We start from the raw sequence: 13,143 nt of genomic DNA on the forward strand, positions 1-13,143 counted from the left end.
ATAGGGTATTCGTTTCAAAATATCAAATAAACGTTGTTTTTTATTTAAAAAAATTATTTTTTGTTTTATTTTACCAAAAAAAGTATTTAAATAAAAAAAAAAGGTGATGAAATTTCAGCTACTTAAAGATATTTCAACTATTCTGGCAAAAAATTCTTAGAATACTCCCCTGACACAGCATATTAACACTTCAGTATATGATACGCCTAAACAAGAGATGTAACACACGATTTGTTTACAAAATAATCACATTGTTCAGTAGCTATAAACCTCGACAACAGTGTAACATCTAGAAAACTAAACGGTAGTATCCTTAATTACTTTTAACGACTGCAAACCAGAACACATCGATAAAAAAAATATTAAACAGGTATCTATTATTATATTCTCGATCGAAACATTGGTTCACTTACTACGAACAATTGATATTATATAGAGTAAAAACAAAATAAATATTACTTTCCTAGCTATAATAGTTGTACACAATACTATAAGGGAAAGTAAACAAAAGGATCAGTTTTGTTCGTCAGGGTTAAAAAAATACAATATACAATTTTAGCACTGACAAATTCCTAAAGTATGTACGTAGGTATTTCCGGACTGAAGGACCGATTTCTCTATGCGAGGCACTGATGCCATTTAATTTTGGCCACAATCGGTCAAACAGAGATGAACTTTTTGGATCCCGCACGTCAAAATTTTACAAAAGAGACAGTAAATTGTACTATAAAAAGGAAAGTAGGTAAAATATCAGTTTTTCTTTTATGTCGTCCTAGACTCAAAGAATAAAGATCACAAAGATACTGCGTAATTATTTTGCTTTTTTCGTAAGTTATCGTTTTGATGGATTTTTCAAACTGCATGAACAAATCTTTTATGAAATTTTACATATACGAGCCATTGATGCCTTTTAAGTTTGGTTACAATCGATCAAGGACGTGCAGATGGGATTGCATACGCTTCGGATTCCTATCTCAAAATTTTTACTCGAAGAACAGAATAATCTTTTACTTAATTCTTAACCTGTAAAGAATTACTATCTAATACTAAAATTCTTTAATTTTATAAAACTTTACTAATTCTATACTTTCGGTTGAAATTTTTTTCAATTTTTTTTTTAATCTACATTTTACATATAGAGCTATCAAGTAATCAACTTTTTTTTTAAATTACATAATTTTTACGTTTTTATACTTTATTGGAGGGAGTGTTAGATTTAGAGAAAACATTACTTAAGCAAATTTGTTAAGCTTAATCTGTATATGAACATTTTTAGAAAACCTTTTCTTAAGATTTATTTATTCCCCATCTCTAAAAAAATTGTTTGTTGGTTCTAAACTTTTTTAATTATTTTTGTTAAAAATTTTTTTTTGTATTTTTCATCATTTAAAGAGCTATTAAAATTAAATTAGTTTTGGTACTTATATTCCGGACCCAAGATGAGAAAATTGTTTTCATTACTTTCATAAAAGTTATATGTAATTATTAAATTTAATTAGAAATAGGTTTGTTATTTTAAGCTATTACTTGCCCCATTCGTTGTTTTTTTTTTTTTTTTTGTTAGGATCACACTTTTTTTATAAATAAATGTTTCCTAAATTTTCCTCACATATAAAGTAAGCCATAAAACTATTTTTTAACAAAATTTTGTAATTTTGATGTTTAAATCTTTTTTTGGTAATAATGTGACCTGACAGCGCAGCCGGAAAAATCATGCAATATTTTGCCAGCTTTTACGTAACAATAAACGAATGGGGCAAGTAATAGCCTAAAATAACAAACTTATATGTAATTAAATTTAATAATTACATATAAATTTCTCGTCTGAAAACGCAGTACGGGACATTTTATTCAAATCTGATCAAACGTACTAAAGTTACGGTGAGATGAACGACGTTTAACTTACTATAGAGACTAATTCAAAAAGGATTTCACAATTTTTAAGAGCATATAAAAATTTATTGAGATAACTTACACATTTGTTTGAAATCTCATTTTATAGAAAAACACATTAAGTTCGTCACCCAATAATCGCTTTGGTTCGATATGGCTTCCTTTTGTAAAGCGACATACATCCGACCCGAAGTCGATTTCATTCCAGACTGTAGCCAGCAAGTCGGGCTTTACCTCTGTAGCTGCGGCGTTAATTTGAAGTCTTAGCGCAACAAGATTAGCAGGAAAGGGCGGTAAATAAACTCTATCTTTAATGAAATCCCACAAGATAAAAATTCTAGCGGGGTCAAATCTGAGGAACGAAGCGGCCGTGCAATTGGACCTTCACGATCAATCAACCGACCTGAGAACTATATATCAAGAAAATTTCGGACTTCTATGAGATGTTGCCCCGTTTTGCTGATAGTAATGGCGTCCATATTGGCATCATCGTCTAACTGAAGTATTAAAAAATTTTGAAGCACGTCCAGATAAACGATAACATTTACGGTTGCCTCATGGAAGAGGAACGACTGTACAGTCTGATTGCTTAGAACACAAAAAACATTGACCTTTGAGCTATCACGAATGTTCTGAAAAGTTTAATGAGAGTTTTCGCTATCCCATATTCCGCAGTTATGGATGTTCACTTTGCCACTAATGTGAAACGTTCTCATAACTAAAAATTAAATTGTCGTTATCTGCAATTCTATCCATTTCCACACAGAACTGCAACCAAGCAACTTTGTCGTCATCCGTAATGTCTTGAACCACGGTTAGTTTGTACAGCTTCAAGTGCAATCGTTTACGTAATACGCGCCAAACACTCCTTTGTGGAATGCTAGACTCATTTGACGCACGTGGAGATGATTTGTTCGGTCTAGTGCAAAGCTTTCTCAGAGTTGTCCCACAGCAGCTGCACGGACGCGTGGGTGACCTGATGATTTTGTATGTTTAGCAGAATAACCTGTCTCAACGAAGGTTTGGTGCCAAGAGTAAATTGTATGCCTTTTATATGTAATTGTATACCATTCTTTCTATGAAAATTACGTAGAACTGCAGTCGCAGACTCCAAATCTTAACCCACCGGGTTGGTCTAGTGGTGAACGCGTCTTCCCAAATCAGCTGATTTGGAAGTCGAGAGTTCCAGCGTTCAAGTCCTAGTAAAGCCAGTTATTTTTACGCGGACTTGAATACTAGATCGTGGATACCGGTGTTCTTTGGTGGTTGGGTTTCAATTAACCACACATCTCAGAAATGGTCGAACTGAGACTGTACAAGACTACACTTCATTCACACTCATACATATCATCCTCTGAAGTATTATCTAAACGGTAGTTACCAGAGGCTAAACAGGAAAAAGAAAAGAAAAGACTCCAAATCGTGAAACCAACACACAGCGGGTCGTTCCAATAAATGAATCCGTTTTTAACAACAGTGGTAACAGCGCTAGTAGCCGAATTCGGTGCTAATGAACAAAGCAAGTCAAAACGTGTTGTGTTTTGGTATGAAACGAGACCTCAACCGAATCTATAATTTATTTAAATACATTTTAAATGTATATTTAATTTTAAATGCTTTTAAAATTGTGAAGTCCTTTTTTAATCATCCAGAATTTCAATACAAGTGAGCGCTTCTTCATTTGGTCGACGGTCGGTATAATAAAATCACAATCTGATTACAGTGTAGAATGTACAAAAACAGGCCTACTTATAATTTATTCTAAAAATATCTTTATAATTTTATTTTTTAAATATTATATAAACAAATAAATAACTGTCGGTTAAAGAGAAACCCTTTAAAAACAAAAACCTACTTTCTATTTAACAAAAAATTAGGTTTCTGATGTTTCCTTATATTTTTAATTAAACACGTAGGTATTTTTTATAATTTTCTACTACGACCGGATGGTACAAGATATAAAATAACAGTATGGTTGTTTTTTTTTTCACAAAAAAAGGACTAAATCTAATAAATTAATTTAATATCTACTAATAAATACTCTATTTTTCTCGATTTCTTTTGCCGGTTTTGTGAAAAGATGGTTTTCTATTAAAATAAAATACAAAAAACACGAAAGATAATCTTCTGAATAGCTCTTCTGTCAAAATAACATCGTGACATTATTGAAGAGCTGTATACATAAAAAGTGACTACCATTTCAAGACTTTTAAGATGTAACAAATACGACTAAATATAGTTAAATTCGGTTGTCGATCAAAATGATTTCCTCGTTAAATTTAGAATTATAGCCTTTATAACTGTAAGTAGACAAAATCTTTTCTTTTTTTCCTTAACATTAACGTCACGACACTAAATAATATTTAACATGAATATATTTAACTCTTACTTTCGTTCACGAAGTAAAGAACGTCACGATTATTTACAGACATTTAATTAATTTTTCTATTATTTTTTATATACAGCGAGTCTATAGTATGGAAACCCTCAACAACTTTAAAAAACAGTTCCTGATAGAATACTGTAACTTTCCGGTTAAGGTACCGATTAACTACTTTACCTTTTGACAAGAAATAGAATTTCAATCCCTTCTTGAGGTTTGTAACTCAAATATTTTAAATGGTAACATTGTGTGATAAATCATTTTAAGGGTTTCTTTAAGAAATGAAAAATGTTATAAATAAAAAGCTGGTACGATGTCGTACCCAAAATGATTTTGAAAAAAATTACATTGATAAAAATTTATCGCAAATAAATTTAAACAAATTTGATTAAATGGATATCACCGAATAAATTTATTTATAAAAAACATATTTATTAAACATAACGTTCGCTTATTTACTTTAATTTTAATAAATGCTCAAAATGTCTTCCTTTTGTTTAACGTGTGCCAGTCGGTTGATACTGCATTATTCAACGATCCCCTAATAATATTTTGAACCGATTCTAGAATTCTATTTTGTATATCAGGAATATCTTTGTGATTAACAATACTTTTCAAATGACCCCACTGAAAGTAATCCAATGATGACAAGTTGGGTGACATCACTGGCCATTCTATTTGACTCCTTCGGCCAATCCATTTTCCAGGAAAAAATTCTTGTACGAGGGCTATTCAGAAAGTAAGGAACGTTTTGGAATTTTAAAAAAACCAAGTACAAGAAAAACTTTTTATTATATACATGTGAAAGAGGGACTAAAATACTACTTTTCAACATAATCACCATACAAATTCAGGCACTTATCATAGCGGTGGACAAGCTTTGAAATTCCTGTGTCATAGAATTCTGCCGCCTGTGATCTCAACCACTCAGTGACGCACCCATCTTGCACAAAATTTGTGGTAGCCTAGCTTCTGTGAAACAATTTCAAACAATAAAGTCCGTGAAACTTGTGGGAAACATAGAGAAAGCTCAGTTATTGTGAAACAGCGGTTTTCACGAATCTTTTCGTCAACTTTGGAGACCAGATCGTCAGTCACAATGCTCGGACGTCACTCTTCTCTTTATCGTGACGTTTGTTCGGCCATTTTTAAACTGAATGCACCACTTCCTGACAGAACTTTCACTCATTACGTTGTTCCCGTACACTTCACACAGTTCCCGATGAATTTCTATTGGTTTTAAGTTTTTTGCCAACAAAAAACGAATCGCAGACCGCACCTCACAACTGGCGGGATTTTCGATTGCGGCACACATTTCAAATTTGTATATAAAAAAACGGGCAGTGCGGAGATGTTCCCGTTGTAACGGCTGTACGCTGACTGAGGTGCCGGAATGGAATGGAATGCAAAGTTGGCGGGAGTTTATTTCTCCCTACTTATCGCAGAAGCTGGACAGAGTCCCTTGCTGCTGGATGATTCTAATCGGGCTTGTTTTTTAAAAGGGCTATTTTAAATGGCGGGTCTAATTTTTTTAAGTTTTGTTTATTATTTAGTGATTTTAAGACGGATTTAGTTGCATTCCAATCCGTTGTTGAACCAGCGTTATCGAACCCATTTTATGGGCCAACCGCGGAAGGCTAGGCTTATGAAGCCTGTCCTCCCTACGTAATTCCCCTTCAGACCGTCTACTGAAGTCCTTTCGGTGCTAACGCTTCATAGGCTAGCAGGAATACGCCACAACGGGGCACTAACTATAAGGAGGAAGCAATGCGACCCCTACTCCGGAGGTGTCGCAATTGCTGGTTTATTTTACTCTGCTTGTAAGTTTTAAAAAGGAGAGGTTGTGTAGAAGCTCTTCATCCGCTTCTGCTATGGCTGCCCTTCAGGACGCTGAGGTGCCGATCACGAGCACACCAATATATACGCGATTGGCGTGCGCCTGGCGGCGTCAGGTGGAAACTTTCCTTACTTTCTGAATAGCCCTCGTATATGACCGAAATGAGGTGGGGCACATTCTTGTTGAAACCAAACGTCTTAGAAGTTGAGCAAACGTTTTGAATTTTTGAAATGATATGGTCGAGAAACAAAACTTCACTGCGTTTAAATTTCCATCAATAACTACAGGGCCTATCAATCTACTACCAACAACACCTGCCCTTACATTTACTTTGACTGGATACTATGTATCTGCTTCACGATTCCAGTGTGAATTAACATCAGTCCCGTATCAGTATTTATGACGATTTACACTGTCATAATAAAATAGAATAAATGTGGCCTCATCACTAAAAACTATGCCGTCTAATAAATTAGGATCTGCACAAATAACGTTCAGCATAATTTCAAGAACTCAAGTCTTCGATCGTAGTAATCTTCATTAAGTTCTTTCACCAGACGAATTTTTAAAAGAGTTTGAAATTTTCACTTATTAATGTTCAAATCACTGAACTTTGCCTAATGTTATGTTCTCGTGTTGTTCTAGTTGAATAATTAGGATTCTCAATAAATTCTTGCATAATCTAACAATTTATTATTAGTTCCAGTTATTAGTTATTATATTCGTTTTTATTTTTTTTGAAAAATATCTGGTGTTAAATTACATATATAAATTACAACATAAAAATAAAAAGTCTACGTAGACTACAGCTTTGGCTGGCCAAACATATGTAGTATGTTGTATTTTATTTAATAATAATTGACGTCATGTTTTTATATGTAATTTTTAATTTTAATAATTTTAACATTTTTACACATCAAAATTAAATATTTCATACAAAAATATGACGTCAAGTATTATAAAATAAAATATAACATGTGTTTGGCCAGCCAACGCTGGAGTCTACAGACTATTTAATTATAATAATTGTAATATTTTTATACATCCTTTGATAATCTTTTAACTTTACTTTTTGATTTTTATATTTATCTGTTACACCAATTAATTTTGAGTTTAATATGTAATTTAACTCTAGGTAATTTACAAAAAAAAATCTACAATTGAAGATGCGAGCTGCAGCGAAAGCGCTTTTGTAGAAATTATATGAAAAATAAGGCAAGTGTCATTTTATTTTATTCAATTCCGTACTTGGGTGGATCTCAAGTTGAATCTACATATACAATAATTATTATTAGTACATAGGTGATATAGGTCTTGAAAACATAGACTTCAGAAAAATACACGCATACAAAATTTATTTAAGATACCTTAAATTGATCTTTTTAACAGGTTTCATTGCATTAATTCAACTTGATGAACCATAAAAGACACAACTAGACACCATAAAAGAGGAAGGATTTACATTTTACAACCAATTTTTTTTTACTGTTAGGTAATGGTTTGAGTGAAACGGTATTTCAATTTTCATTTGGAAGATTGGGGAGTTATATGAACTGGTTACTGGGGGGGGGGGGGGGGCCTGAATACCTTCTATACTTGTAGTTTTTTAAATTGTTTAAAGGTAGAAAACCCATTAATTTTTTTTTGACATCAGTTTTTGTTTAAACTTTAAGAAATGACAAGGATGTATGGTACCACCATAAGGTTACATGAAATGGAAAGCATTTCAACTGCTTTAGATTTAACTTTTCAAATCAAAAAGAGTTTTGATTTCTCATTTTACTTTTAAGTGAAAAGTCAAATTTTGGTAGCTGGGCGAATTATATAACATATATTGCAAGAAAATCAGGATGTTTTTCAGTAAGTTTTTTAACTTGTCCCTAAAATAGAACATATTTTCTAAATATATAACAAGACAATATCACAATTTTAGGTCCAAAATCTACATTAATACTAATTTATCAACACTTAGAAGTAACATGTCTTATGATAGTTAAAAAATGTAATAATTTTGTTAATGCAATGTATGATTTTATATTCTAGAGTTCCTAGAAAACGTATGAATCTGGAATATTTTTGATACTGTTGCTTCTTTACTTATCTACTATAATCTCTCAGTTTATAAAAGGTAACAAAATAAAGAAACCAAGAAATTCACACAACCTAATACAGTAACAACCATTTAAGACCCAACATTGAGTGTTGTGTGTGTGCACACATGCATATATATATATATATATATATATATATATACATATACAAGAAATGTAATTTTCCATTGCATCACATTATTTAAAATGCAAAATATATAAAGTAAAAGTAAACAGAGATAGACTTTAATTTGGGTCTGACAAATATCTCTTACAAAGAATTTCATAAATGTTTAAATGTACAAAAATATCATCCATATCCATTAACTCTTACTCAACACAAGAAGCTCAGTATTTTATTATAATTTTTTGTAGTTTTGAATCAATGTTAATTTGAATCCTTTCAACATTATATTAACCTCTCAGTGGAGTTTTTGTAATATAAGTTATGACGCTAGTTTGAGGAAATTTGCTTTATCAAATCTCTTTATGTAATTATTAAAGTGGCTATAAATAACTTTAAGCGAGTATGTCTTCTGTCTGTGTTTCAATTTTTGAGTGTTTTTATCAAATGTTTGCTTGGTTCCATAATATGCAAATGATTAATGTTAAAAGAAATTTTTCTAAACAAATGAGTTAATAATAGAGTTAATAAGAATTAAACATTATTCAATAACGATAAATCAAATGTGTTGAAAAAACAAAACAGACGTAAACATCAGTAAGAAGAGATTAGGAAAATTGAGAAGGGGATGCCAGAATGGCCTTTGTTATTATAGCAATGTGTAAAAATTAGAATTTTTTATTCATTAACTCTCTCATTTCCTGTATGGCTAGGTTACCTTTTTTTTTTTATTTTCCTAACGTGTATGTTGCAATCTGTTCAACTAGTTAACAACAATAACCAACCTCCTCCCCCCAAAAACAACTGGAAATAACATGCGAGATATAATCTTGTATAGACTTAGGCCAACCATTTCCGAGACATGTGATTAATTGAACCCCAACCACCAAAATACACCGGTACCCACTATCTAGTACTCAAATCTGCAACTAACAATTACTAAGATTTAAACTTAGAATATTCTACGCAAGAACCTTTTTTTCTACAGAAACTATAATAAATTGGAAGGTTACCTTAAAAATTTAATTTCCTTAGGAAAAAACTAAGAATAAATTATTTTGATTAACCCCTAAGAGATTAAATTAAATAGAAGTTAAGAACGGGTAACAAGAACTCCAAACTCAAAACATAACATTGATCTTTTCCTCAGGTAGTTAGTAGTAAGCAAGCAGTGAGAAGGGATTTTTTTTCACCACAATTGATAGACAACTTATTCAAAACTGCCAAATCCCACTCAAATTAAGATGAAAATTTAAAATTATCAGAAATTTTTACTCATTTTCCTAACACCCCAACTGGATGAAAGTAGTTTAACCTGTTCGACAAGTTTATCTTGTGATTGCCACAAGCAAGTAGCAAGCAATGCATGCAAGTGAAACTTCACAGCATGCCATATAAACAATCATACTTGTTCATGATTATTAGGCTGACCATTCCGGAGATGTGTTATTAACTGAACCCCAATATTATAGTCATTTGGTCATACTTGTGCAATCTCCGTTAACAGTCCGAGCAAGAACATTCAGAATGACCCTTGGATATGAAAAAAATAAGTTAATTTTAAAAATGGTTAAGCTTGCAGCAATTATGTACCTAACAATCATTTTTCATTACAATCGAGGTAGTTTTAAAGAATTCTTGATGATGAGATCTCCATTAAGGTATGGGATTTGCCATTTTTATTTATCTGTTGCATAGCTTTCATATTTCCTTCAGTGTTATTGTCTCAATAAAAGAAAAATTATTTTTAACACTTGTAACTTACATTACTAGAAAGAATATTTTTTACTTTTTTTAACAGGGTATCTGTCATTAGCTGGAAAACTTTATTATTTACTCAGTTAAAATCAATTTATAATTTAATGTCAAGAAATAAAAAATTAAGCTAATAAAATTTTCAACAATGTTGTCAGGAAGCATTTAAAAAAGGAGTTTTAAGGGTTAGACGTTTTAAATAGACATTTCCTTCCTGGTAAAGAATTTACAACTTATTTACCATTGTTCTCATTAAATAAATGAAGTGCACTGCGAACATAAGAAACTAGATATTTAATTTATCTTTAAAAAGAAACCCTTAACACTTTGAGAGAAAGTAATAAATTAATTAAAGCAGGCATAATAAGCATACCACAGTGGTATGCCATGTTAAGTCATCAAACACATTTGGGAGGTGAGCAATTCTATTTGTACCGTTTTAAAATATTTAACCACATTTGTATTGTAAACAACACGCACGCACATGCATACACACACACAGCACTGATAATTTAATAACTATTAGATAAACTGGAATATGTTGGTATTTCTCAATATTTAGAGAAAAAATGCAGTGAAGTGAGGGGGGCCCATTCTAAAATAGTTTTTTTTTGTTATTGGCAATTTAACTATACTACACATTTTTTTATAAAAGTAACTTATTGAGGTATTAACATTTGATTACACAAGTGGAGTTCACTTCTTTTCATTACCCACTTGCATATCTTGTATATTAACATAATGATATTTTACAGTCTTTCTTATATTTCTACCAATTGTTCTGATTATGCAGAGTTGGAATTCTAGACATAATTCATTTTGTAGTTTACTACTACCAATAAGGTATTGCCATCTTAGTGTAAAATGCTAAGTTGTCATCATTAAACATTTATTATGCATATACTCATAAACAAGATTTGATAAAAAAATGATGACATTTTTTAATCCTGTTGTCTTTTTCTTATACAAAGACAGCACTTTCTATAATGTATATCAATACTTTCAGCCATAAGAAACCCATTGTTAAAATTTGGCATCTAAGTAAAGCATATTTTATTATAATGTAATATTTTTTTTTATTCCTAATGTGTACATTGCAATCTGTTCAACTATTGAAGAATAAGCAATCACTCCATGGCCCATGAGATAAGGATGATATACTTGACATGTAAATGAGGTGTAGTCTTGTACAGACTCAGGTTGACCATTCCGGAGATGTGTTTTTAATTGAACCCCAATCACCAAAGTAGACTGGTATTCATTGTCTAGTATTCAAATGTATATAAGTAACTAACCTTTACTAGGATTTGATGAACCTCAGATTTTTCAACTTATCAGCTGTTAAACAAGTAACTTGTGATGAGTTTACCGCTAACTAAAATGTGGGCTTTTACTATAAATAGCGATTTATTTTGTTTGAAAATGATGGAACAGAGGATTTACATTAAATTGTATGGGGTACATTACATTAAATGAAATGAAATGAAAATTATATTTAATTTTGTGATGTTTTAAATTTTAAAATGCAATTGAGTGCAGTGAAGTGATGAAGATGTTAGAGAAAGTTTTTGTAAAGGATATTATGTTGACACCAAAGGATTATGAGTGGTAAAAAGGTTTCAAGAAAGCCGTATAGAGATTGAAAATGACAAAAGGGTTGGACACCATAACACATCAACAACTGATGAAAATATCAACAAAATAAAGAACATTGTGACCAATAATCTTTGAATCACTATTAGGTTGCTGAATCTCATATGGCTTGTGTGAAATAATTTTGACTGACATTTTGGGTATGAAAAGAGTAACAGCAAAATTTATTACAAAACTGTTGAATTTTCAACAAAAGCAACATTGCAAACAATTATTAGCCTGATATCACTGATAACTTGGAATTCCTCAAACATATCATAACAGGTGAATAAATGTGGGTATATGATTATGAATATGATATTGAAGTGAAGCTCAATCAAGTCAATAGAAGTTTCCTGAATAATAAAAACATGGTTTGTTCAAATGTTAAGGTTCTTATTTTTTAATATTACAATGCCGTTATCCATTATGACAAGGCTGTACAGATCAACAAATAGTATAACTTAGCAGTTTTGCACCATTTAGTGAGGTAATTCAAAGTAAACGACTATAACTGTAGGTAAACAATTCTTGGATTTTGCACTACAGTAATACTCCAGCTCATACTTCACTATTAATTTGCGAATATTTAGCAAGCCCCTGAATTCTCCAGACATGGCAACCAGCAATGTTTTTGTGTTATCAATTAAGAATTAATGATTAAAAAAAAAGATTAAGAAAACGTTAAAAGGACAACAATTTGAAATAAAGAAAAAATTCATTCAAAGTGAACTTAAAGCTATACCAAAATATGTTTGGTAGCAAAAAATTTTCATAAACATTAAAATTTATTCACTAATTCATGTAAATTATTTTAATAATTGCACATACAGAGAATGGATCTGGATCAATTCCATGAAAGTGCTCTTCTGAAAAATCCATCAACAAATAAGCTGTGACCTCAGAGGTGTATAACAGACTTGAATTTGACCATTGGATATACATTGCATTAAATTTGACCTTTAAAAAAAAAAAACCACAAAAATTTTTATGTAAACAAAAACAAATTAAATATATACCAAAACAAACATTTTACTTATAAAAAGAAGGCTATAAGAAATTACACTTAAAAATCTTTATAAATTCAATTTTGTTATTAATCCTAATTTTAACAAAAACTAAATAATTATTTTTACTTCATCAATCTTGAAATTAATAAAAAAATAACATAACTTTTTTTACTCGTTTTGTTTTAAAACAGGCACTTTATAAAATTTCTAGGTATTACTTAAATAAAATACACTATTTTTCATATTGTATAATTTAACAGTTTTACATTATTTGAAACAATTAATGCAAATACTACAACTACTTGTCCATGTTTTATCATAGTTTTACATTATCATTGTGTAAGGCTTCTTTTTTTTCCTAGTTTTTTTTTTTTTAAAGAAAAGATTTGTGTGGAAACAGGATCTAAATTCAACTTCAA

At 30.9% G+C, this 13,143-nt stretch overlaps 1 protein-coding gene across 1 annotated transcript in view; it reads right to left on the reverse strand.

Annotated features, from left to right (window-relative positions):
* Nucleotides 1–13,143, reverse strand: part of Swt1 (Swt1 RNA endoribonuclease) — a 151,753-nt gene that overhangs the window by 20,001 nt on the left and 118,609 nt on the right. The window contains exon 15 of the transcript XR_012757478.1: nt 12,546–12,674. The gene's annotated coding sequence lies outside the window, so the exon portion shown is untranslated. The remainder of the gene's footprint in view (nt 1–12,545; nt 12,675–13,143) is intronic.

Source organism: Lycorma delicatula, chromosome 8 (assembly GCF_047948215.1).
Source record: "Lycorma delicatula isolate Av1 chromosome 8, ASM4794821v1, whole genome shotgun sequence".
NCBI lineage: Eukaryota > Metazoa > Arthropoda > Insecta > Hemiptera > Fulgoridae > Lycorma > Lycorma delicatula.